Below are 23,162 nucleotides of genomic sequence, written 5' to 3'. Positions count from 1 at the left end.
ATGTGTCTCCCGGTGGTGGTTCTCGCGAGACGTATGTATTGTGTCTGTCGGTGGGCCTCAATAAGCTCCCCTATCGTATTGTGCAGGCCTAGTTGAAAGAGTTTTTCGGTTGAGGTATTTTGGGGTAGGTGTAATGCTGTCTTAAATGCTGTTCGAATCATGGCATCCAGGGTGGAGATTTCCCTAGCCTGGAGTTTCAGGTAGGGGAGCGTGAAGATAAAGCGGCTGAGGACGAAGGCATGAATGAGACGACATAGGTCATGCTCCTTCATGGCCCGGTGGTGTGCAGAAACGCGGCGGATTAGCTGTGATATCGACACAGTTGTCTGCTTGAGTTTCCGTATGGTGAGTGTGTTTTTCCCATTGTTCTGGATGTGGAGGCCAAGTACCCGGAGAGTGTTTACCTCCGGGATGGGCCGGTTTTCCAGTGTCACGGTGATGGGGGCTGTGGGACAGTTTCGTGTTGTGGGGCGGATTATGAGGAGCTCCGACTTCTCCGGTGAGCAGGAGAGTCCGATACTCCGCGCATGCGTTTGGGTGAGGATAGCCGCGGACTGTAGGGTGTTCTCTATGTCTCCATCACTGCCATGGGTGGTCCATAGCGTGATATCATCGGCATAGAGTGTATGCCGAAGGTGAGGGATGGTTTGTAGCTTGTGGGCAAGGGGAATGAGAACACTGTCCCGTTTGTCCCACATATACTTTGCCACACGTCAAAGGAATTAGTGGTGCTATTGCAATGCCTTCATCGGTTAGTTCCAGGGAAAATGAGCTCAGAAGGCGTCTCCGTATCTTCTGCTCAGATTCCGCCCATGTTTCATCTGCTGCATCATCGACACCATAAAATATAAGATTATCTCTTCGAGACTGATCTTCAAATTCATCAAGGCGTGTCCGCAGAAGATAGCTTTCATCAAGAACAGCTTTAGTTACGAAGTGTTTCACGTCAGCCCCATCCAGAAGAGCTGTAGAATCGCTTCCCTTTGCTTCGAGAGCTGCCAGTCGATGTAATGCGTCTGACACCGTGTCTTCAAGCTGCTTTTGACTAGCCTCTAGCTGTTTTTGACCGGCCTCTAGCTGTTTTTGACTGGCCTCTAGCTGTTTTTGACTGGCCTCTAGCTGTTTTCGTCTGGCCTTTACCTCGCTCAAAGATGCCATTACTTCCCCAAGGCGCGATTCCATAGATTTTTTGAGGTCATTAATTGTAACTAATATATCCTCATTACCCAGGCCTTGCTTGTTAGGACCAGGGTTCGACTCTACATCACCTGACAACAAAAGCAACTTCACAACATGAATACAATCGGCAACGGTCCACCCCAAAGTGTGTGGGCATGGGACAAGCAGTAAACTCTTAGAATATAGTGAAAGTGGGCAACTGACCTGCGCAAGCAAGTAGAAGGGCTTTAGCACCATCATCGCTGCTGTCCCACGCCCACTGTCGAGTAGTAGTAGTAGTAAGTGCATGAAGGAAGAGGAGAGGAAACTAGCACGGGCCTGTGACTGGCGAGTTATCGCCACCACCACTGCCGGCGTGGAGGAGGATAGGTAGAGGGGATAAGAAGGAAGTAAAGGGGAGGGAAAGAGGAGCGTCTTTAGAGGCGCCATCGCTGTCATCAGCGGCCGAGGACTAGCAATAGCTGTCCAAGCCCGTGTCCTCCAGGAAGGCAAGGAGGGACCGAAGGGCCTTGCTGGTGTTGGGTCCGGACGGGAAGAGCAGGGCACTTGCCGTGTCAGCCGGGAGACCCAGTGCCCGGTAGCCAGCTGAGAGCATAGCCTGTTGTGCGGCCAGGGCAGGACAACCGCACATGAGGTGTTCTATTGTCTCCTCCAGGTGACCACAGCGGGGGCAGTCTGCACAGGTAGCCAGGCCCTTGCGGAAGAGCCTTGCCCCGGTCCAGGCGCAGCCCACACGGAGCAGGAGGGACCTCTCCCGTCTTGCAAGCCCCTTGTCCGGCAGGAGCGGGGGGGGGGGGTGTCCCTTGGGCAACCCTGGTGTCGGGGTGTTCCAGGAGGAGTAGCCGCTCCGTGATGGAGCGGGCAGCGTCCAGGGGGACGACTGAGGTGCACCAGGGCGTGGAGACCTCGTGGGCTGTCTTGGCCAGGGCATCGGCAGCCTCGTTGCCCTGAACTCCTACATGGCTGGGGACCTAGGCCAGGGAGATGGAGCAGCCGCGGGAGCAGATGGTGTTAAGCCGCGCCGCCAGCTTGCAGACGATGGGGAGTCGGCACCGGGGCTCCTGCAGGAGCTGGAGGGCCACCCTGGAGTCGGACAAGATGGCCACAGACTGTACAGCAGGCCGTGCATCCAGGATGTCCGCCGCCGGGTGCAGGGCTGCCAGCTCGGCTGTGGTGGAGCTGGCCACGAAGGGGAGTCTCGCCTGCCTTGTCTCGCCCAGGGCAGGGGAGATGCAGGCAGCCGCTGCAGATTGTGGGGTTTAAAATTGGGGAGATAAATCCGTTCTCCCCGCTTAAGCGCGGCTGACTCAGTTCAAAACCGCGCTGACCCCACCCCGTGGTCGCGTACGCTACTGAGCGCACGCCGACCACGGCGGGCCGTGCTCTGCGGGAACAAAGGAACGACACACTGGCTGACACAAACAAGGCATTTATTGCTATAGCAACAATAACGCCAGCTAGCAACAAAATACACTGAGGAATCTAGGATGTACGACTCACCAGCACGGCTACGAGCGAACGTCCGCCCACTGTAGGGCAAAGGGAACTCCGAGGTCGAGCGGGATGGGCTCGGCGGGAGTAAGTTCCGACCGAGAGGCGCCCGTCGACGAAGAGCGAAGCTGCGAGCGAAACGTCTGCTCGCTTCCCGATCCCAGAGAGAAGAGAGCTAGCCTTCCCCTGCGCGCGAGCGACCAAACACGCCATCCGTGGCGCTGCTGTCGCTGCGACGCGAGCGCCCTCCCCTGTTAGCTAGAGTAACCAAACTAAAGGGAGTGCTTTTCGGGGGCAGCTAACAACAGTGGGGTGCAGTGCGGGAAAGTGAACGCAGGGGACGAAGGCGTCCCCACATCCCCCCAACCTTAAATAGACCCACGCGCCTGCAAGTTACATGCTATGGAGGAGTCTCCTGGTCTTCATGCACTTGAGGCAGGTCGTGCAGCGGAGGTCACGCCGACAGAGTGCACGCAGTCTTCCGCGGTATTCCGAAGGCGGCGTGAAGGTCTCCGCTGGGACGACTCGCATGGCCCGCGGACTATGCGCCCGCAGGCCCGCGAAGAGGAGGGCCGGTTGACCACTGCAGTCCAAGATTCCGCAGTAGTCGCCAGGGCAACAGCAGCCAGAGGTGGCTGCTGTCTGGTCTCGCCACAGCTGCCCCGGATGGATGCGGCGAACAGGATACAGGCCGCTCCGTCGCAGCAGGCGGCAGCGAGACGATGTGCACAGGACAGCAAGCCGCAGTGGCTCCGCTGGATCTGAAAGATTGCCAAAACACACTCCGCATGCCTTTAACATAGGTCACGGGAGGGGAAACGGCGTACACAAAGGCCTGGTGGCTCAATGCTCAACTCGCTAGCAAAACGTGTCGGGCGGCTGTGCAACGCAAAGTTCGAGTGAACAAAGCCCTTTCTTGAGTTGAACGAGAATGCTCGGTTCATGCGAGGTTTCAAAAAAAACGGGCGGCCAGCAATGTGCGCCCCCTCTCAACACCACGGTCCGGTGGTCGACCGTGTCACTTTTGACAAGGTGCAGGCAGCTATGAATAGCCTTAGGCCTCACTGCCACAGTGAAGGTCGACGACCCCCAACAAAAGAAAGACCCGAAACGGGTTTCGTGCGCGCAGCCGCGAGGAGACATCAGCGTTGTGGGGTGGTCCTCCCCGCTCACTGCAAGAAGCAGCTGCTGAGTGATCGGCGCCCACCGTATCGGACGGTGTCGGAACGCCCGGTGCCGAGCTGCAATACCAGCGAGCTCGTAACGGCACCCGTGGCTCCAGGCCACCCGGCTCCCAGAGCCGCGACTCCCAGAGTCGAAAAAGAGACAGCGAGAAAATATATACAGAAAACTCGGGCCACCCACGCGGCTTCCGTACTCACTCGCTTCGGGCTCGGCAACTCCGCGGGCGCTAGGCCTCGCGCTCCCTCGATGCGGACCAAGTGGTTCTTGAAGAAACTCCAGGAAGAAAACTTCACAAAAAAAAACATGCTGAGCATGTCGAAAAGTTCAAACATGCTGCAGCGCAATACACCTCGCACTCAAGAAAGCATGCCGCAGGTCCTAGCGATCAAAATTCACTCTAGGCCTAGCACTTGTCAAGTCCGGACAAAGAGCGTTCCTCGAACCGAACAGACTGTCGTCCAATGTTCCAAGAGCAGGCCCCACGTTGGGCGCCAGATGTGGGGTTTAAATGGGGGGGATAAATACGTATTCCCCGTTTAAGCGCGGCTGACTCAGTTCAAAACCGCGCTGACCCCACCCCGTGGTCGCGTACGCTACTGAGCGCACGCCGACCACGGCGGGCCGTGCTCTACGGGAACAAAGGAACGACACACTGGCTGACACAAACAAGGCATTTATTGCTATAGCAACAATAACGCCAGCTAGCAACAAAATACACTGAGGAATCTAGGATGTCCGACTCACCAGCACGGCTACGAGCGAACGTCCGCCCACGGTAGGGCAAAGGGAACTCCGAGGTCGAGCGGGACGGGCTCGGCGGGAGTAAGTTCCGACCGAGAGGCGCCCGTCGACGAAGAGCGAAGCTGCGAGCGAAACGTCTGCTCGCTTCCCGATCCCAGAGAGAAGAGAGCTAGCCTTCCCCTGCGCGCGAGCGACCAAACACGCCATCCGTGGCGCTGCTGTCGCTGCGACGCGAGCGCCCTCCCCTGTTAGCTAGAGTAACCAAACTAAAGGTAGTGCTTTTCGGGGGCAGCTAACAACAGTGGGGTGCAGTGCGGGAAAGTGAACGCAGGGGACGAAGGCGTCCCCACAAGATGGGCAGGCCCCCTTCAGGACGGAGCCGTCCGTGAACAACTGCGTGCAGCCAGCCAGGTCCTCCTCCATGGTTTCCGCTACCTCCTGACGGAGGCCGACCGCAGGTGTCTGGCGCTTGGGCCTGGCCAACACCACCTAGACTTTTTTTAAGGCCTCTCCACGATTCCTCCTCCGACGCGTGACGTCACCGCACTACGACGGCGGGAGCAGCCACGACTGACCGCTGCGGCAGCACCTCCTGGCGGCCGCTGCCGCCGTTCTCCTCCCGCGCTGTTTCAAACCGTTCAAGAGCAGAGTACTCCGAGGCGTATTTGCGTATAAAAAATTGAAGATAAAGAATTTGACTGTTAGAAGACATGAAAAATATTTCGTTCGATGTAAAAATCTTCGTTCGCATTTCTAGAAACTGTCTAATTTTTAAAAGCTTACTTTATGCAGTTTTTCTTGTAAATTCTTGAAAGCAATCATTTGAAAGGAGACATCGCGATTGCTGTAAACATCATTACCGTCGTGCTTGAACATGTGCTGCACGTGTGTTACATGCTGTTCCTCCGCTGTTATTTCTTTCTTTGTCGTTTGCTGAAGCTTCCTTGCCAGCTGTGAATACTCGAAGTGCAATCCTGGGAAACGTCTGTGAAAGTGGTGTGTGCGTGTGACAGTTCCTGGGCCATTTGTTAAAATGCCAGGACACTGTTGTGTTCCCGGCTGCCGCGGGAATTACGATGGAGAAAAGCCTGTGCGCGTCTTCACTTTCCCAGCTGATGCTGACAGAAGGAGGCGATGGTTGAAAGCCATTCCACGTGCTGATTTCGAACCCGGAAAGCGCTCAGTGGTAAGTCAAAAAATCGTGATATTTATTCCGCGACGTAGCTGTGTGTACATAATGCGCTACAACATGGCCTAGTGGCTAGGCGAGTTGGAAATATTCTAAAGATGAAATATTTCACTGCGCTAATTGCTATTGCACCCATGGAATTAATCATCTTAAATATGCTGACCTTATCTGCGCTGGGCTTTGCAGGTCTGCGAGCGGCACTTTAAAGAGTCAGACATTCGGACTACTACTAAGTACGTGGACTCAAAAACGGGCAATGTCGTCGAGGCAAAACTGAAGATCGCTCGTCTCAGCTCCGACGCCATTCCCAGTGTATTCCCGAACTGTCCAGCGTACCTTTCCGCGCCCGCCACTACGTCCCGAGAAGCACCCGCTGAAAAGAGGATGCGTCTTGAAGAAGCTTCTTTACGAGATGCCATCGCCATGTCACTGCAGACACACGAGGAGGAAGAAGCAAAGAACAAGATTGACACTTTCCAAGTTCTACTGGAGTGCCTTCCTCAAATCAAGCTTTCTGAATTTTGGAATGTTATTTCTCGACCTGCCTGCGTCGTTTTTCTCAATCTTGCTGTTGATGACGTCCCTTGTGTTTTGTCGTCAGTCACGGTCTTAGAGGACCTCATGGTGAAAGTTCATTACCGAAATGTGCAGCTGACTACGATTGATGGCACAGATACTATCCCTCACAAAGTACATGATATCCGTGGCTTGACAGATCTGCTGGATGCTGTAGAGTCGTTTCACGGAAAGTTGTTGTCTAAGCACGAAGAAAAAATTGATGGTTTGCTTAAGTTGTCACTTTCCCTGCTTGAAGATGCCTCAAATTGTGAAGTGGCAGATGTTGAACAACTCAATGCAGTTAGTTTTTTTAAAGAGCAAGTTTCTCTTCTTCTTGTCAAGCATAGCAGGTCATCCCGGTATTCTGCAGAGTTGCTGGTATTCTCAAGCATTTTATTTACAGTTTCTCCGCATGCTTATAGGTTCCTTCGTAGTTCCGGAAACCTTAGACTACCCCATCAGTCTACAATACGTCGTATATGTAACTCCTACAACGTAAGCCCGGCAGCTGAGCAGCAAAGCACTTCTTTCCTATCTTATGCAAAGAAGCTTGTCGCAGCAATGAAGGAGCATGAAAAAATTGTAGTACTCATGATGGACGAAATCCACCTGCAGCCTTATTTTGATTATAAGGGAGGAGCAGTTGTTGGTGCAGCTTCCAATAGCCCTAATGCAGCAAAAACAGCCCATGTTTTTATGATGCAAAGCTTGCTTTCGCGTCAGAAGAATGTTGTGCACATACTGCCAGTAGAGCGCATCAACGCACAGCAGCTTCACACTATTCTGCATAGCATCATTACTCAGCTAGAGCATGTTGGGTTGCGTATAATCGCAGTCATAACTGACAATAACTCAATCAACCGGAAAACAATATCACTTTTTGGGGCCCCCTGCAAACTTAAGAGTGTGTATCCACACCCTGCAGACTCCAAACGTCCTCTGTTTTTTCTGATTGACCCTGTACACTTAATAAAATGCGTCAGGAATAACTGGATTAATCAGCGAAATGCTGGAACATGCATGTTCTTTCCTAGCCCCACAGGACCTAGCATAAACCCACCTATACTTACAGCTTCATTTAAAACACTTCGAGAACTTCACTCTAAAGAACAGGGTCAGCTGATTAAATCAGCACCAACGCTTTCATCTAAATCTCTGAACCCATCGAATATGGAGCGACAGAATGTCAAGCTCGCACTAAGGATTTTCAGCCCGTCTACGGCAGCAGCTCTGCGAGCATGTGGGCCCAGACTTGATCTCGATCATGTGTCTGGCACTGCAGAGTTCCTTGAAACAATAACAAAGTGGTGGAACATTGTAAATGTAAAGACATGCAACAAGGGAATTCGACTTCGTGATGAGCTGCAGTCACCGATTACATCAGTGTCAAGTCCACAGGTCCAGTTTCTGTTAAGTATAGTAGAGTGGCTAGATCTGTGGCAGTCTCTCAAATTTGACGCAGGCATACTTACGAGAGAGACTCACAGTGCGCTCCGACTCACGACAGACACCTTAGTAAAGGTAACCAGGTATTGCCTAGAGGAAATGAACTTTAAGTATGTACTTTTAGGAAAGTTTCAGACTGATTGTTTGGAAGAGAGGTTCGGCAAGTACCGCCAACTCTCCGGTGCGCAATACCACATTTCTATAAGACAAGTCTACGAGTCGGAGCGAAAGCTTCGTCTGCAGAACATTCTAGAGTTCCCGGAGTTTGAGGCTGCAACAGATGTGGTGGCAGTAAACGATGCAATACTTGAAGTGTTTGACATTGAGGTAACGGACAACGATTATGCGAAGAAGGCGCCAAATCTCCCAGCAACCACTTACGTTGCTGGCTATTGTGCCCACGCTGCGTTCAAAAAGCTGTCATGCATGGCTTGCAAAGAAAATTTAATGCTAGAAGATGACATTGAAGTAGAAGGTGGGGAATTAGTCCAGGCCATGACTCGTGGTGGTCTCAAGTTTCCACAGCCTGCCATAGTAAATGCTGTTCTTACTGCTGAGATAGTTCTTGACAAACTGAGAAGCGAACAGCATGCGACACAATTTCTTGCACTACCAAATCAAAAAGAGGCTCTCTTGGCACTCACACATGATGTGATAAACGACGGCATTGACTTTGATGTGTGTGAGAATGGGCACACTCCGCAGTTGGTAATGCACTATGTCCTAAGTGCAGCTGCAAACACGCTTCTAAATAACCTTTGCAAAAGAAAAAATGTTAGTTGAAAAGGTAGCAAAAGAAAAAGAAAGAAAATTGAAGACATTGAAGAATTGACTACCGTGTGTGCTTGTGACTGTGTTTGTTAGTTTTTATTAACTTTCTGAACCAGTTTTGCGTTGTATTAATGTATATTCTCCATCTTTTCTTGTGTTTGCTTTCTGTTTACAGCTTTTCTGCTGTTATCTTCACTTATTGCATTTTATGATTCAGTGCTGCAACAGTTTCCTTACCTCCTACTGCTACTGATCGTGTTTCTCATCTGAAAATAAAGTACGACTTCTGAAAGTCCTCTGCATTGTTCATTATAAATAAAAAAAAATATTACGAACGTATCTTCACACATGCGAAAGGCGCGCTTTGATATGAAATCAGTCTGCCAAAATGTAACTGCTTATACTTTGAAATAAACAAGAACAAAAAAACGTACCGTTAGGTTGCGGGCAAGCAAAACACGATTTAAAAAAAAGTAATTTTCTTTTCGAGAGACATAATCAGCACTCTGAAAAGCGCGAAATGCGTGCGAGCGCGGAAGCCGAATCTACTGGGCCGTCGCAGTGCGGTGACGTCACGCAAACGTGGAGAGGCCTTAAAAAGAGTCTAGGTGGTGTTGGCCTGGCCCCTCGTGCTGGCAGGAGGACCCGGAACTGATGTCCCTGGTCAGGCCGTGGAGGGGTAGGTAGGTGCTCTGGCTGCCCCCCCCCCCACCAGTTGTTCAAAGGCAATGGCGGTCTTCCCCATGTGTGAGTGGGGGCAGCTGAGGAGGCGTTCCAGGAGGGGACGTCCGTCTGGGGCAAAGTGGAGCCGCCCCACGTGGCGGAGTGCTGCCCTCTGAGCCTGAAGCTCCATGGGCCATACCCCGGCCTCTGTCAGCGTCGCAGGGACCTGGGAACCCCGTGGGAGGCCAAGGCACAGGCGGATGGCGGCCCTCTGGCAGCGTTCGATGGTCAGCTGCTGCCTGGTGGTGAGCTGGATGAGGGGGAGGGCGTAAAGGAATTGCGCCCCTGCCATGGCCTGGTGGAACTGAAGGCCCATGCGTGGGGTGATGCCTCTCCCGCCCGCCAGGAGCCTCCGGATGGCGCCACGGACCCGGGATGCCTGCCTCGTGAATGCCTTGACCGCAGGCTGCCACGTGAGGTGGCGGTCAATGAGCAGGCCCAGGTATCGGCAGGAGTGCCGCCACGGTAGCTCCCGTCCCGCAGTGCTCAGGGCTGTCTTCCCTGCAAGGTCGTCCGCGTAGATGGCGATGCGGACAGGGAGGCGCAGACCCTCCGGAAGGCAGCGGGGAAGCTCCGCCATCACCAGGTTGAAGAGCATGGGGCTCAGCACGATGCCCTGGGGAACTCCTCTCGTGAGCGGCTGGGGTGCGCTGGTGGCTCCTCCCACCCGGATGCAGCTGGAGCGGTTGCTGAAGAATCCTCGGACGTACTCCCGGAGGTTGCCGGACACACCAAGGCAGTCGACAGCCTCGAGGATTGCCTCGTGCGTGACGTTGTCGAACGCGCCCTGCACCTCCAGGAGTGCAAGGCAGACCACCTGGCGGGAGTGACGTGCCTCCTCGAGGCTGGAGGTGACGTCGGCAATGGCATCTGCCGTGCAGCGATGTCTTCGGAACCCCGACTGCTGCTCGGGCAGGTAGCCCGTGGCCCCGGCGATCTACTCCAGCCTTGCCAAGGCCACGGACTCCAGGAGCTTCCCCGGGGCTGAGGTCAGGGAGACAGGCCGGTAGGATTTCAGGTCCGTTGGCGGCTTACCGGCCTTGAGCACCGGGACCACAAGTGCCATGCGCCAGGCCTCCGGTAGGCATCCCGTTGTCCAGACCTCGTTGAAGGTCTGGAGGAGTCTGGCCTGCATGGCATCGTCCAGATTCCGCAGCATCTGGTACGTGATGCCGTCAGGACCAGGGGCACTGCGGCGCTTCGTGTGCTGCAGAGCGGTGGCGAGCTCCGCCCTCGTGAGAGGGGTGGAGCAGAGTGCCTCGATGTCCGCTGCCTGGCGTCCACCTGCACCCTGGTCCCTGGTCCGCCTGGGGTAGAGCCCGGATGGAGGGGGCTCCCGTGGGAGGAGGGCCTCTGCCAGCTTGTCAGCCAGCCACTGGTAGGTGAGCCCCCCTGCCACTGCGATGGCCAGGTAGGGCGCGCGTTGTACCACAGGCTCCAGGAGTGCCCGGAAGAGGCGCCAGGCTCTGGCACTGCCCCTCGCAGCCACCAAGGAGGCGCATATCCCCTCGCAGGATTCTCTGCGGCGCCGGTTGTGGGTCCGACGGCAGGTCGCACCCAGGCGGTTGTGTGCCGTCCAGTGCTCGGGCCTGTCCGTACGGAGGGCCCTGCGCTCCGCCTGCCGACGTTGAGCCCTCAGCTGGAGGAGGTGAAGGTCTGGGACAGGCTGGTTGGGCGGCACCTCGCAGCAGATGGTGGCTGCCTCAGCACAACGCGCCACGTGCGCCAGGATGTCGTCCTGCTCTTGGAAGTTGCGGAGGAGGTCCCTGAACTTGCCGTCCGTCCACTCTCTTCCCCGGCTTTGGCGCCAGAGTGATGGGGTAGTGGTCCGAACCCCACGTGTCCGGAGAGGGATGCCATCCATAAACACAGCGCGTAGACCCAATTGAGAGATCTATGCACGTTCGGACGACCCCTCTACGGACAAACGTGGGGACCCCAGTGTTCAGAACATGGAGCCCTGTGCCACGGAGAGCCGCAACTAGGTCACGGCCGCGGCGGTCCGCCCTGCGGGATCCCCACCGCGGGTGTGCCGCGTTGAAGTCCCCGCAGAGCAAGCAGTCGCCGCCAAAGAGACCGACCAGCTGCGGCAAGGATTCGGCATCCCAAGGGGTCTTGGGACGCACATATACACTTGCCACAGCTGTGTCAACTCGACCCAGCCTCACCCTCACACAGACGAGCTCCATGGGGGCCACTACCGCATCACTCACCAGAATCTCTGCCTGGGCCAAGGTCCGGCGGACGAAGATGGCTGCCCGGGATGGTCCCGAGTAAAGTCACACAGTTCCAGTGACTTTAGTCCCGGGGGGTGGTCCTCCACCAGGCATGGGTCAGCCGTGCAGGTAGGCAGGATGTTTTGCTGCCATAGCCCATGAAGCCTGGTAGATGGAGCTTGTCCCTTGGCAGGTAGACCTCCTGGAGCGCCAGGACATCATACTCCTCCAGCAGGAGACGGTCATTGAGCTCAGCGAGGCGGGGGCGGAGCGCTCGGCAGTTCCATTGGAGGACCCGTGGCCTGGGGGTCATCCTGGTCATGGTGGTTCTGCGGTTGCTGCGGCCCCTGAGCCAAGCTGGGTGGTTGCAGGGGGACTGCCGGGAGCAGCCTCGTGAGTGCCTGGAGAGTGGCTGCCAGGGTCTTAGTGAGCTCCTCCAGTTGGCTGCTCAGTGCGGATGGACTGCTCTGGGGAGGAGGGGATGGGCAGGCAGCGGGCTCTGCTGGGGCGGGAATGGAAGGGGCCGCCCCTGGTGGCCTGGAGGTGAGGGCCTGGGCATAGGTCCGTTGTTCTGGATCGGCCCGGATCTGTGCTCGAATAGCCCTCCGTGAGACAGGCTCTCGAGAGGCCGCCACGGCGACCTGCCTTTCCTCCTGCCAGCGGGGACAGGAGGGGTAGTTGGCAGGGTGTTGGCCACCACAGTTGGTGCAGCGGGGCTCCGTAGCGCTGCATCGATCCGTGGAGTGTGGTTTGCCACACCACCTGCATCTTGGCGTCTCCCGGCAGCTGGCCGTCACGTGGTCCAGGCGGCCGCATCGGCCACACTGGATGGGCCGTGGTCGTGCGGGGCGGACAGGTAACCGCAACTTGTAGAGGGCCACGTGGGGAGGCGGGACCGGAGCGTCAAACCGGATGTGGAGGGTCGTGCCCTGTCCCCGGTGGACTGCCAGGATGGGTGTTGGGGCCTCCAGGGCAGCTCCTCGTCTGGTATGTCCGCAGGCACCCCATGGACGAAGCCGAAGGACGTGTTTTTGTCTGCCGCCCTGCGGGCCCGGACCTCGATGCCTGCCACGGAGGACTTTTGAAGGAGCTCGGCCAGGCACTCTGTGGAGCCCGCGTCCACGGCGACAATGTTGCGTCGCTCATTTACACGCACTGAGACGACCCCAGAGTGCGCACATGCCTCCTGTGCTATGGCGAAGCGGCATTGGCCCGCAAAGGCACCCTTGGATGCCCGGGGCCGGAAGAGCACCGTGCCCGTGATGTTAGCACGATGCTCGGGCTGTAGCTGCAGGCGGCGTGGTCCACGGCGTTTTTTCTTTGTCTGCTGTAGACTCCACGGCCCCTCTTGGTCTCCCTGGTGAGTGGCAGGGTGGGGGTCTTGTTGCCCTGTGAGGGTGGTGGCCAGGGAAGGCGTTGGTGGGGAATCCCCCACTGGCGGGCAGGTGGTGTCTTGCCCCACGTTGACAGGAACCTCCTTCATGACTGCTGGCGGGTTGGAGGCCTGGGAGGAGGAGGCTGTTGCAGGAGGCTCTACCAAGAGCCCCGACGAGGAGGGGAGGGGGGGGGGGCAGTGCAGTGGTGGGCTCCTCCTGAGCCTTCATAGCTTGCTGTGCGGGCTCCGGGGATGGTGTGTGGCTGGGTGCCACTGTCCCCTTTAGTGGAGGGGGGCGGGCACCCTTTCCTCCCTTGCCTTTCTTGTGGGGTGGCTGGGCAGCAGGCCTGGCATCCTTCAGGAAGTCGGCTGCCCTCGAGCGCTGGCGGGTGACCGCTGGTGAAAAGGCAGCCTCCTTGGTTGGTGGGGAGGGGCTGCGGGGCCTGGGCCCCTTGGGCACCTTGAGGGAGGAGGCCGCTACCAATAGCCGCTGCTTCTGGCGATGCGCAGCAAGCAGGAAGTTAGCGCTGTTCTCCAGGTGCCGCAGGAAGGTCTTGGGGTCGACACCCACACTGGAGCTGCGACGGGGGGTGCCGCGCGTGGCGTCCTTGGCAGCGCGAGCACGTTGCGGGCAGCGGGCGAGAGCCCGGCCGCCGGCGCGACCAGCTTCTCTGGAGGCTGGGGGGCGACTGTCGAGCAGCCGCGAGGAGAAATTTTCCGGGAGGGCGGGACTTCCGCGAGCAGCACAGGGAGCGCAGGGAATAGGGAACCCAAGCTCAAGTTTGGGAGCGCGACGCCAGCGCCGCAGCGGCGAGCAGCGGAAACTCGGGGCGGCGCCGTAGCAGACGCCCTGCTAGCTTTGTGTGCACGCGCGACGGGAGAGTCGCGCGAGGCGCAATCTTCGCGCTGACAGACGCGGTCTCGGCGAAGCAAAAAGGAGGTAGTACGAAGGCCGTAATGTAAAAACCAAAGCGTATATACACGGTGATCCACTCTTACCGCGAACACGCGAGTATGCGGCCGCGCTCTTCGGAGAGCCAGTGAGTCTGTCCCTACCATCCACGAAAAAAGTGGCAGACGACGCGCAGGCAAGTCGCTCGCTGCTCGATTGTCCAGCCTTGCGACTGCGAGTCGCAAGCCGCTGAACTAATCGGCGGGACAGTCGAGCTTTTGGCAATGACACCGTCCACGGACAATCGAGCTTTCGGCAACGACGTCGCCCGCGGCCACGCCGGGCGACGAGCTGCGCTGCTCCCTCGCTGCCGTAGTCGTCGCTAAGCCTAACTATTTCGCATCGATGCTGCAGCTGAGGGCACTTCGGAACTGGCCAGCGCTGTAATAAAGGTGCTACTCGCGTCACCGTTTTACTATGTTCACCGTCACATAACAAAAAAAAAGACGTGATCGATTTCCGTGATGCCTTTAACTGCGGAGCCAGGTGACAACAAGCGAGCAGCACTGGGCATCAGCAAAGCGGCTTTGGAAAAGAAATATGCTTGTATCGCAGTTATCACTTCTACCAGCAGCTCGGTATTGGCCAACGATCCTCAAAAATGATTCATTTTTGACGTTGCTCTACTCCAGGGTTTGGTATGAACGCGAACAAACAATATTAGCGTATTTTTCTGACGGCGGCGGCAGGCCGGCCCTGAGAAGAGCGCCGCTGTCGCTGTCATCATGACGCTTATACGACTGCGGTGCACATCAATATCGTCACGACATCCTCCTGGTCGCCGTAGTGCATTGCGAATCGCACCGAGCGCGAGTGCAGGAGACGCGGTCAAAGCAGACGAAATTCTCGAAAGCGCGCAAGCAATGTTATTCCGGAGAGTTTTCGTTTCAAGCGAGAAGGCGACCCGCAGGTCGCACTTGCAAGTGTGAACAATGGTGGTCAAATGTTTAGGGGGTTCCCCCAAGGTGGAGTAGAATGTTGACGAACTGTTGCCTGGACGCATGTCCTTTCGACTCGCACGTAAGTGGATCGCCCTGCGCATCGCATGCAACAACTGACAACTACGATCAACAAGTGTCTCGCTTTATTTCGCAGAGCTGATAGTACTTCGCATATTTCGAGCACATAATTATACAGGGGACTTACCTCTAGTTACATGTCATACAGTACGACGTTAATACTCACTCGAGAAACGCATTGTACAGTCAAATGGGCCTCCTCATCGTCGATCGTCTGCTCCACACAGTAGACGCGACTAATCAGTTTCCCTCCTTTAATTAAGTTTGCATTGCAGTACTGCGCGTCAGTCTGAACGATCGTATTGTGGCTCATGCAGGCGACACATCGCGACAGCGCTGGCGCGCGCACGTGCAAGAAAGCGCGCGTGCAAGAAAGCGCGCGTGCAAAGAAGCGTGGTGAAAGCAGCGCGAGCAGCGAGCAGCGCCCCAGTTTTTACTTTTCTCCCATAGATGGCGCTGCCCATCAGGCGCAGCAGCGCCACCCGGCGATGCTTTGGGAGCCTTAAGGAGCAACGTTCTTAGACAGTTTCAGTTTCGCAGCTCCCTATACTCGCCGCTTGATGGCGTGCCTATAGTGGACGTCGCTGGAACTAACGGCGCTGCAGTCGCGCTTTTCTACGCATCTCGCGCGTCGTCTGCTACACCCTCGTAGAGACGGTTGGCGCCGCGCCCATACCTGCAGGTTAATTATTTTTTTCCGGCGTGACCAAACGAGAATATGGCATAACTGCTGTTGGTACGTGTCGAAAAGCTGTTCCGCTTGGAGGGCAGAAGGGTACAACCTATGGGGTTGGGGCGAACAGTATCTGAAGGAGGCACGCACGATCGGCGCGCTTCGCCTTTTAGGTGTCTATAGTCCCAACCTTCTCGTGTGTGTCATTGTATATATTATGTTCTCTCTGGCGGTTATAGCACTTCACACCAACCTGTGCAACGAAATAATCTACCGTTTCTTGTGTTCATTAGGTTCGAATAATTGAACGTGATCTGAATAAGGTAAGACAAACTTGTTTAAATGTTTCATTGTACAGCTCTTTTACGGCACATCGTTCGTTAAACTTGTGGGTTTCTAAGTGGACACAGGCCACCACCCACCGCGGGTTCGAGCTTCGCGCGAGCCAAGGGCCCCGATCAGCCGTCACCACACACACACTGGGACACCGATGCGGTGCACTCAACCTCCGCTGGGAGGAGAGCGATTCGCCGCAAAGAAATAGGCCTCCAAGTTCACAAAGGAGACGTTTATTCACGTCGTCCTTCAGCAGTACACGCGCACTCAATCGTCACCCCGTCCCGGGGGCGCGCGAGGAGCAGGGCTCCGCTGCGCGCACGAAGCGACTCGAGTAATGCGCACCGCTAGCACGCCGCTGCAGGAGAATGTCCCCGCGGCAGTGCTGTGATCTCTCTCTCGTGTCGACCGTTGGGCCGGTTGCGAGAGAGAGTGGGCATTCAACGCAAGGTACGCCTGTCAGAGGTCGCTGGACCCCGCTGGACAGGCTCGAGCCGCTGCAGGTCAGAGGACACGTGCGGGCGAGCTCGAGTAAGCACTGGTCCGAACGGCAAAGGCCGGCACGGACAAACAGTAACGTACGCACCTTACGCTGTCTCGGAGGGATCTCTCTCTCTGGGCCCCGCTCGGACGGTCGCGCGGCGCGCGGCCGCCCAAAGCGGGGTCCCGAATTCCCGCCAAAAGGCGCCAATGGCAAAGGCCCTTGGGGAGCCGGGGCGGAGCTGTGGCTAAATGACAGTGATTAGTCACCCAGCCGCCTCTCCACCGCCTGAGGCGGGAGCAAGGGAAAGAGGAGAAACAACGCGGGCGGCCGGCACAGCCGCGCAAAGGCGACGGCGGAAAGCCAGATTCCCACATCCCCCTCTCCTTAAATGCCCTCCTACCCATCGGCAAAGCACACGGCCAAAATAAAGAAATCAATACACAAAAAAAATAAGCTACACTTCAGTTCCAAAATAAAGAAATGAATACACAAAAAAAAAATCTAGCTACACTTCAGTTCCAAAATAAAGAAATGAATACACAAAAAAACTAGATACACTTCAGTTCCAGCCACAACAACGTAAGAAAAAAAAAAACACAAACAAAGGAAAACAAGGCAAACAAACAAACACGGGCATACGCTTCAGTAAATCAAAGCAGCCTGCAGATTATATACACGGTACACAAGGAGATGTGAATACCACTGTACAGCTGTGTTACAGGTGGATGCCAGCCTCAAAGTTCGATGGCGCGGCAAATTGGGCCGGTCGGCGACTCACCGCTCGCAGACTTCAAGTTGAACGGGTTGGGAGGGCCGACGACTGATGGCGGTCTTCTTTCCGTTGATGTATGGTGCGTTGATGACGACGGGGCCGCGGCAGAGCACTGACCTCGCGCCCTTGGACACGACATCACGTTCGGGCACAAGAAAGTTAGTGCACCCCTTTCACGCCGGCTGAAACGGGCGAGGACGTTCGGCGGCGTCCAGATGTGTAACCTTGTCCACCGCGAGGGGTCCTTCTCATCCTCGCGCTCACGCAGAAGAACACAACGGCACAACTCACAGGCGTCGCCTTGGCTCATGGTTACGCGCGCACACAGTCACAGCCACAACCACGCATACACCGGCAAGTGCGCGGACGCTGGTCGGCGACAACGATCCCCTCATCAGAAGCGTCCAGAGGCGCCGCGGCGAGGGTCAAAGGGTGCACTTTCCGCCCCCCCATCGCCCCAAACGCCCCGCCAACTTCCCCTCCATGCGGGCCGCACAAAACTCGCACCGCGACACACGGCTCCTTAACGAGCCAACCACCCACAGTCGGGCCGGAAATGAGAAAAGGCGCGCTGTACAAACGACACCCAATCTATTCCTTCTAGCAGATAAGAGCAAGCACGAGCGGGCTGAAGTTTGCCTATGTACAAGTCTGGTAAAAAACTGAACGCCAACACATGTTGCCTATGTACATCTCGGTACGTTAGAACAAAAACAGACGAGCAAGCGGGAAACGAAAGTGGCTAGAAACTGACTCAAGCAAAACAAATAAATAAATATATAAACACACAAGGCTGGAACTGAGCATGCTGCCAAACAACAAAAAATAACACACCGTGCTTCACCTGGGTAGGGCCTGACGAGAAAGCTCGCCAGCTAGCTGAGGCTGCGTGCCTTCGGTTGCGGAAAAGTCCGCCGTCCGGCATCAATCACACAGGTGACCGTCGCCTCAGATTGTACCGGTGCTCCGTACGCTTGCGTTCCGCAGCACCAGTTGTGCCTTTACACTTGCCTTTGATACCAATGGGTACCGGCGCAAGCTCATCAGACCGTGACGCGTAGGCCTTCAGGTCAATGAACCCCTGCTTGCTCCTGGGGAAAGGCCCCATCAAATCGCAGGTGGCCATCTGCCACGGACGCACACTGTCAATCGGTTTCATCATTCCAGGCGGCTTGCCACCCCGTGACTTCACCGCTTGACCGACATGGCAGGAACGGCAATAGCGGATAATGTCACGCTTCATGCCGGGCCACGTCACCGATTGACTCAGTTTTGCAAAAACTTTGGAGTCACTCAGATGACCGGCCAGTGGTTTGTCATGAGAGAATCGCAAAAGTGCGCCTCTTAGACTTTTGGGGATAACCACCTAGAACGGGTCGATGGACTCGTCATCGGTGGCTATGTACTTCAGCACGAGCCCGTCATGGTCCAGCAAATATGACTCCCCGGGGTTCGCCGCGACACACGCTGGCTTCTGCCCCCCTGCGCCCGCTACAATACAAGTAGCGTCACGGCGCTCCGTCTCCCTGAGACCGTCGCTCACCTCGCGACAAAAGGGGTCATTTTGCTGGGCTTTCAGTAGCTCTTACGGCTGAAAACGATTCCAGTCATCCCAGAGGGGAGCATGGTCTCGTCCCCACTCAGGTTTGCAGCCAAAATTTCCGTTCGCGTCGGCACCTCCGAGGCGCTCACGAAGAGCTTTGCCTCTCGTCCGCTTTGCGAAGCGCTGCTCGCCTGGTTAGCGGAATGGGTTAACCCGTTTGCGGGTTCCCCCTCCTTGCCGCCCGGCGGCTCGTCCGCTGTTTCACCCCCTCCGCCTACAGGCGTCAAGGCGCCGCTGGCGAGTGGGGCACGGGATAGCGCGTCAGCTACCACGTTTGTGCTCCCCTTTCGACACTGCACGGAAAAGTCGTAATGCTGTATCAGGAGAGCCCAGCGCGCCAGCCGACCCGCAGGCTCACGGAGCCGCATCAGCCAACTGAGCGCACTGCACCCCTGCCTCAGTGGAGGCTTGGGCGGGCTACACGAACGAGGGAGGCAAGGCTCCTAGTTCGATGAGCGGCGTGGTTTCCACAGGGAACCGGGCCAGCGCCTCGCCGTTCCCAGAGCAGAATTGACTGCTCGCGGGGCACGGCTGCTGCTGTTCGAAACTGCCGGTTGCGGCAGCGTGACACGAACTGCTTTCGCACTGGGCGGAAAGCTTGCACAGCTGAGGCATGCGACCAGCGGATGCACCGCAGGGTGCTTCCGATACAGCTCCAATGGGAGCCGCGTGGTCGACATTTTGGGTTGTCTCGCCGTGAACCCCACTGGGGGCCGCGGCCAACCACGGTGTCTAGCTATTCGAAGGAACAGCAGCCAGCGGATCAAACGACGCTACAGCTCCGTAGGGAGCCGACATGTAGCTGCCGAGTGCCCCGCTGGGGGTGTTAGACACGGTGCGCAAGCGTGATCGTCAAGGCGACCTGCTCGGCTAATGTGCCGTCAAAGGCGTAAGCGCCAGTGACTTAGCACGTTGGGCGCCAGTTGTGGGTTTCTAAGTGGACACAGGCCACCACCCACCGCGGGTTCGAGCTTCGCGCGAGCCAAGGGCCCCGATCAGCCGTCACCACACACACACTGGGACACCGATGCGGTGCACTCAACCTCCGCTGGGAGGAGAGCGATTCGCCGCAAAGAAATAGGCCTCCAAGTTCACAAAGGAGACGTTTATTCACGTCGTCCTTCAGCAGTACACGCGCACTCAATCGTCACCCCGTCCCGGGGGCGCGCGAGGAGCAGGGCTCCGCTGCGCGCACGAAGCGACTCGAGTAATGCGCACCGCTAGCACGCCGCTGCAGGAGAATGTCCCCGCGGCAGTGCTGTGATCTCTCTCTCGTGTCGACCGTTGGGCCGGTTGCGAGAGAGAGTGGGCATTCAACGCAAGGTACGCCTGTCAGAGGTCGCTGGACCCCGCTGGACAGGCTCGAGCCGCTGCAGGTCAGAGGACACGTGCGGGCGAGCTCGAGTAAGCACTGGTCCGAACGGCAAAGGCCGGCACGGACAAACAGTAACGTACGCACCTTACGCTGTCTCGGAGGGATCTCTCTCTCTGGGCCCCGCTCGGACGGTCGCGCGGCGCGCGGCCGCCCAAAGCGGGGTCCCGAATTCCCGCCAAAAGGCGCCAATGGCAAAGGCCCTTGGGGAGCCGGGGCGGAGCTGTGGCTAAATGACAGTGATTAGTCACCCAGCCGCCTCTCCACCGCCTGAGGCGGGAGCAAGGGAAAGAGGAGAAACAACGCGGGCGGCCGGCACAGCCGCGCAAAGGCGACGGCGGAAAGCCAGATTCCCACAAACTGCGCCATCTTTAAAAACAATTTATCGATCTCTTTAGGAGAAAATTATTTTAAATGTCAAACGCTTCCATGGAAAGAGAAAAAAAACGTCTTGCTTTGTAAAAAGCGTTCCATTAAGGGTGCTTAAAGCAGTTTTGCTCTCTTTCTCGCTGACTGCACTTGAGCAGTTACCAGCATTTCAGAGTTCATTTTCCTGGAAAAAAGTGCATCCTCATGATGACGTAAAACTTGATCACTTTAGGAGTGGCTTCTGTAGTGTTTGTAATCGGCATCTAACCGAATGTTAGCACTCTGTTGGTCACTATGAGAAGAATAAAACATGGCGGCTTAAGTAACAGGCTCGCTTTATCAGTATCGCCCAATCTAATCAATCGGGCCCTATCACAGTCTCCGGGAACACTAAGACTTCCTGGCAGTGAGCATGACAACCGACTGCAGGCACAGAGGACTCTTCATGCTTGTCTAGTACCACTCAGGACAGGTCGCCAAATACAATGCGTTTCTCAAGGGCTTTGTGAACAATGCTCTCTCTCTCATATTTAATTTATGACTGCGTACAGCCTTAGCGACGGCTCGCGAAGGCATCCAGCTGGCTTGAACGACCTCAGGTCAGTCAAGTGCCTCTGAACAACATCACTTGGGCTGGCGTGTCCAGGAGCAGTCGTCAGCGTGACCTGGCAATCCTTACAATGCACTGCCTTAGCTATCTTCTTATGCACATATCCCGCTAAATAATAAACAACCATTTCTTCTGGTCCAGCTCTTTCGTATCCATGCTCGCCCAAGTCATCACTTTCACTCGAAAAAGAGCTTATGCTGAACTCTAGCTGAACTGTATGATCGATTTCAGCTGCTTTAAGGATGTCATGAACGCAGGCGCTGCAAAGGTGGGAGATCAACCAGTGTTGTTTCAATTCCTTGATCTGTAAGCTTTGAGAGCGCTGCTTTCAGTGCCACAACATCGCTCTGTTTTTTCTCCCGCGCGGCAGTTGTTCGAAAAGCTTTCCTCTTCAAGTTCTGCAGCTTCTGGCCCTTCTTAGGTGCTGACGTTTTCTTCCTCGCTCGAAACTGTCTTCGAAAACGCAAGCAACGCGCACAGATTAGCTGTTTCGAAAAAAAACATAACAGTGTTTGTGATGAACAGCTTCCGACTTCGTCGGCTGTTCATGAAGGTTTGTATTTACTCCTGCACAGATATTTAAGCCATCTGTTTCCAGCAGAATGTTCTCAAGGTCAGTGACAGAAGCTACAGTTTTTAAAAGCTGCTTGTGCAGCTTGTTGTAGCCGTTCACGAAGCAGCTACCATCTTCCACGCCTTGGGAATGACTAGACGGCTTGCCGCTATAGCTTTCTGCAGTAGAGAACTGCACACACCTTCCCAGTTATTTCGTCCTCTATAGAATCATGTTGCCACTCAATATATGGTAGAGTCGCAGTCACCAGGTCACCAATCGTCAGTGCAGTCGACGTAGTACTGGTTTCCGCTGAGCGGGAAAGAGGCATCAGCTCATTCGGGCTGACTGCCTCTACGCAAGGATCGCCTGAAGAGGACGTACTGTCGCTGCAAGAATCTTCACACTTATCAGTCTGCATGACAGCACGGGTTTTTGGTGACTTCCGTCTGAATTTCACAATTTTTGGCTTTGAGAATCGGTCTGGCAGGCCGGGAAAGAGTCGAGGGACGGCACCGCGCACTAGCGCCCAGTTCCCGCGGGGAATTCGGACCTCTTGCCTATTCACAACGTGCTTGTACTCCTTGATAATATCGTCATGCTCAAAATGACGCTCACATATCTTAGACGTGTGAGAGAGCCGTCTGTCCTTGCCATGCAACATCTGCTCCCACCTTTTAAATTCGCTTGCATCGCGAGGCGGTTGGAAAAAATGATGACCGGTGGCATCGTTTCTGTTGCCACTTGTGCAGCCGGGCGCAAAGCAGGATGGCATGTGTACCTCTCGCTTGAAGTCACCAAGTGCACATATTTCACCACAAACACGTTTTAACAACACTAACAGCACTATCACACGAAAAACCAGCTTGAAAATCTGTCTAGCCAGTCGTAGCTGCAGCGAGCGAAACTCCCGCGACAGCAGACGATGTAGAAAAGCTCGACTGCAGCGCCACTAGTTCCCGTGACCGCCACTTTAGCCACCTTCCGAGCGGAGCTGCGAAACTGAAACTGTCTAGGAACCATGGAGGAAGGAAAATTAGAGGAGAGGCCGTCACGTGACGTTTTGTGAAGCCGGAAACAAGCTCGGCGCCATCTTGTCCGGGCTGACGTTATGCTGACGTTTCGCCGCTGCGCCGATTGCGCGCGCGTTTCAAAGCCAACGAAGGAGCGTGCTACCGCATGGGCACAGGCCCCCGCAGGTTTGCATGTACGGGGTAGAAGTTTTGACAAATGCCATTTGTTTGCAGTTGATGACTTTGTTGTAGAGCAGAAGCTTTTGTGTTGTTGTATATGATGAGAAAATATTGTAAATAGCCACGTTTTTCCGTACGAGTTGTTTTTTGTGAGAAAATAAATGTTTTTTATGAATGAAGTTCTCGGGATCCTGTGTGCATACGTATCTTTATATAGATATTGCAGTGAACAAAACTAACCCTTCGCCTTTATTAAAGAAGAAAAATCTCTAAGGTATTGTTTAAGCGCAGGGTCTCTTTCTTTTCACCAGCGACGTATAACACTCCCCGAAAAATACTTCTGCCTACGCCA

The 23,162-nt window shown here is 55.7% G+C and overlaps 1 pseudogene; it reads left to right on the top strand.

The window, feature by feature from the left end:
- Positions 1–5,106: 5,106 nt before the first annotated feature.
- On the top strand, positions 5,107–7,414 carry LOC149345450 (uncharacterized; annotated as a pseudogene).
- The last annotated feature ends 15,748 nt before the right edge of the window (positions 7,415–23,162 follow it).

This window comes from Amblyomma mixtum, chromosome 5 (genome assembly GCF_055824585.1).
Source record: "Amblyomma mixtum isolate Tamu chromosome 5, ASM5582458v1, whole genome shotgun sequence".
Taxonomy (NCBI): Eukaryota; Metazoa; Arthropoda; class Arachnida; order Ixodida; family Ixodidae; genus Amblyomma; species Amblyomma mixtum.
Note: the sequence above shows the minus strand (reverse complement) of the source record. Positions and strands in the feature narration are given on the sequence as shown.